Source organism: Microtus ochrogaster, chromosome 2 (assembly GCF_000317375.1).
Source record: "Microtus ochrogaster isolate Prairie Vole_2 chromosome 2, MicOch1.0, whole genome shotgun sequence".
NCBI classification, from domain to species: domain Eukaryota; kingdom Metazoa; phylum Chordata; class Mammalia; order Rodentia; family Cricetidae; genus Microtus; species Microtus ochrogaster.
The window spans coordinates 92,725,429-92,728,920 of record NC_022010.1 but is presented as its reverse complement, the minus strand read 5'-3'; the positions used below and the strand labels follow the sequence as shown (position 1 = coordinate 92,728,920).

Sequence of the window (3,492 nt, the reverse complement as noted above, 5' to 3'; positions counted from 1 at the left end):
AGATTAACCACTACAATATTAAATTCCTTTGGGTAGAAAACCTAAAAAGAGCAAAAGCATCCATTTTCTATTCTGTATTATACAAGCAGATGACATTAAAACAACTGTAAAGGTAAGAGGAAGGATGACATAGAGAAGTGTGGAAGTTAGAAGAGGAAATTCAGGAACCAAGTTTAAGAAAATGAAGCAGAATTTATTAGATAGACTTAATTTTAAAAAGTAAGACCAGGTAACATGAGCAATTGTCCCATTTTTGACAAGGAATTGACACTGGATTTAGCTGCTAGGTCTGCACAATACAAGCCCTATCACCAGGTAGTCATGGATGGGGTATGATGGGAGTGCTCCTGAGGCCCAGCACCTCTCTGTTGAAATATTGGTAACTGATGGATTACAGGAGAAGGGGAGACGAGAAGACAGTCATTGTCAGTATCAGTGACTGAGCCCAACAGGCTAACATGGATCATTCCGAATCCACGGCTATACTGATACCCCTGGTTAATTAAAAATCAATGGGGAATAAAGCAAAAAGACAGGCATGTGGAGAAAGGATGTATGGAGTGGAAGGGGCATGGTGGAAGTGCGAGGGAGATAAGAGAGGATGTGTCTTAGGGTTTCTATTGCTGTGACCACGGCAACTCTTATAAAGAAAGGTATTCAATTGGGGCTGGCTTACAGTTCAGAGACTTAGTCCATTATCTTCATGGTAGGAAGCTTGGCAGCATGCAAGCAGACATGCTGCTGGCAAGGAGCCAAGAGTTCTGCAACTGATTTGGCAGGAAGAGAGAGTGACACTGGGACCTGGCTTGAGCATTTGAAATCTCAAAACCCACCCCCAGTGACACACTTCTTTCAACAAGGCCACACCTACTCCAATGAGGCTACACCTCCTAATAATGCCAGTTCCTGGTAACCAAGCATTCATGTCTATGAGGCTATGGAACTATTCCTATTCAAGCTCAGAAGGAGAACACGCAGTAAGGAGAAAGGGAGAGATGAATGCTGGAGTCAGTGCATTTTCTCCTCTTCCTTCTGCCTGTGATCGCAGTCCAGAGGATGGTGCTGTCGTTGTTCTCTATGTCATTCTTCCTCTTACCTTTACAGTTATTTTAATGTCATCTGCTTGTATAATACAGACTAGAAAATGGATGCTTTTGCTCTTTTCAGGTTTTCTACCCAAAGGAATTTAATATTGTAGTGGTTAATCTTCATCATCAACTCAACTGGACTTAGAATTTCTATGGAGACGTACCTCAGGGTGTGTCTTTGAGTGCTTTTCCACACAGTTTTAAAGAGTGAAGACCCACCCTGAACAACGACAGCACCATCCTTCTTCAATAGTGGTGAGCTGGAGAAAAGCAGAACACCTTAGTGTTTCTTGCTGTGTGACAGGTCACCTCAAACTTAATTGCTTAAAGCAACAAGAAGTTACCATTTCCGTTTCTGTGAGTGAGGGACTTAGGGGCCCCTTCTAGGTGGTTCTGGCTCTGGGTTGGTCTCTCTTGAAGCTGCATTCCTCTTGTCAGCCATGGCTGCAGCCAGACAGTGTCATTGTGGTGTGGACTATTTCCAGGCTTGCTGGTGTGGCTCTGAAGGAGGTCTGAGCTTCCTACTGCTGCCCAACAATGAGTGAACCTTGTTCTGGACGTCACACATCACCATTCTGGCACTCTTTGTTGCATAGACAAACTGTAACTAACGCACTGTGAGAAGGGACGGACTGCATGTGTGGTCATGATTACCAGGAAGTGGGGAGTGGAGGATCATAAGGACTTTCTTGGGCCCTGACAGTCACTGGAGAGAACTTGTTGTTTACATTTTCTTTGAAGGAGGAAGGACATCTCCTGTATTTGCAAACACTGAGGTGGCTCATCACCTAACCTGGAATAGCCAAGAGCTTGTGAAGAAGTAGAGGTTCAGGAGATCCCAAAATTGAGGACGTGATTCTTTTGAATCTCCACTTCAGGGCTTCACCCATGGGTGTCTGGGTGATTCCACATTCTTTAACTCTCTCTTGCCATGTTATTACCCCATCTGCTTATTTCAGTAAATTGGCAAGATTTATATTTCGCTCTGTAAGATCCAGGCATGGAATTTCCTTATAATCCCTCGGGTAGATAAGGTCAAGAACGTTCTGTGTTGGGCATGACTCTGCATCTGGGGGAGAATGGGCCTTCCAGCTTCCTGGCGGTGGTGAGAGATGGTGGGGCTCCTGTGGAAGAGTCGAGGGGTCGCAGCTGCTCTGTGGATGGCCTGACTTTGTGGCATTAGCTGCTGTTTGAAGGACCTAAACACCCGGTGCTTGAGACACAGATTCTTGTAGCCTGCTCACCATAGTCCTTCCTTCCATGAGTTCAGCCCAGAGCCCCCTCATTTGCTGTTGTTTTGTTAAAGACACGAATCCTCTGTTGTGGGCAGACAAGACGCCTGACGGGCAAATGCTTGGTCCCTGTCACATCTGTGGATAGAAATATCTTCAACTGAAATCTCTCCATCCTGGCAGTTTGACTTTTTTTTTCTTTTCTTTTCTCTTTCTCTTCTCTCACTAGTTTTTGGGATTAACCCAGGAAGGGGCTGTGGGCGTGGCTGCTGGGGGAAGTGGAGTCTATCTGGTGTGCAGCTCAGTTTCCTCATCAGGGCTCTCACTGGGGAGGAATTACATTGGTTCTTCTTTTGATTCTTTGGTTTCTAGTAATTCTTTTTCTGGATTTAGTTTTCATCTCTGGCAGACCTTTTGGATGGGGTAGGACAGATTTCGGTGCTCCAATTTTCCCATAATAAATTTTATTTTTTTTCCCCTAACTAGGCAGGATGGTACAGTTGTGATTCTAGCAATGAAGGCTGAAGGCCCGAAAGATCAGATGATAGGAACGGTCTGAGCTCATAGTAAATTCCGTCTACTCTTCATCTAAGGAAGTGGGGGCGGGGGAGGACCGCCTATGAACAGAAGGACTTTAATACAGAAAGCACACTTTTCAAAGTCTTCTGAAATGGCAGATTGCCTGCAGCGGTCAAAGCCAAGGCCTGTTCCGAATTTGCTAGGGCAGATGCTCTGCTGAGCTCTGGATGAGATGTTGTTTACTTGCTTCGTGGTAGGGGCCATGGGGCGCGAGCACTCTGTCCTAGTGAGCCAAGACAGGGCTGGGACTGTAGCGCAGTTGGTAAAGTGCTTACATGGGCTATGATTTACATCCTACTCCCAAAGCTAAGTTAAAGAAAATAAAATAGCCAGATATGAGCCCTTGTAATCCCGGTGCTGGAACGGCTGAAAATTCCTGGGGTTTTCTGAATGGCCAGAGCAGCCTGCTAGCCAGGTGTCAACCAACGAGAGATCCTGTCTCAAAGACAGGTGGATGGTGCCTGAAATGTAATGTCCGAGGTTGGCCTCTGTCTTGCACTCACATATGCATGCATTGGCATGCACACATGCACACACACACACACACACACACACAAACACACTCAAAGACAAGTGGACAGTGCCTGAAGTGT

At 45.7% G+C, this 3,492-nt stretch overlaps 1 protein-coding gene across 6 annotated transcripts in view; it reads left to right on the top strand.

Moving 5' to 3' along the window:
- App (amyloid beta precursor protein) overlaps positions 1 to 3,492 on the top strand; it is a 221,324-nt gene that overhangs the window by 50,467 nt on the left and 167,365 nt on the right. The window lies entirely within an intron of this gene.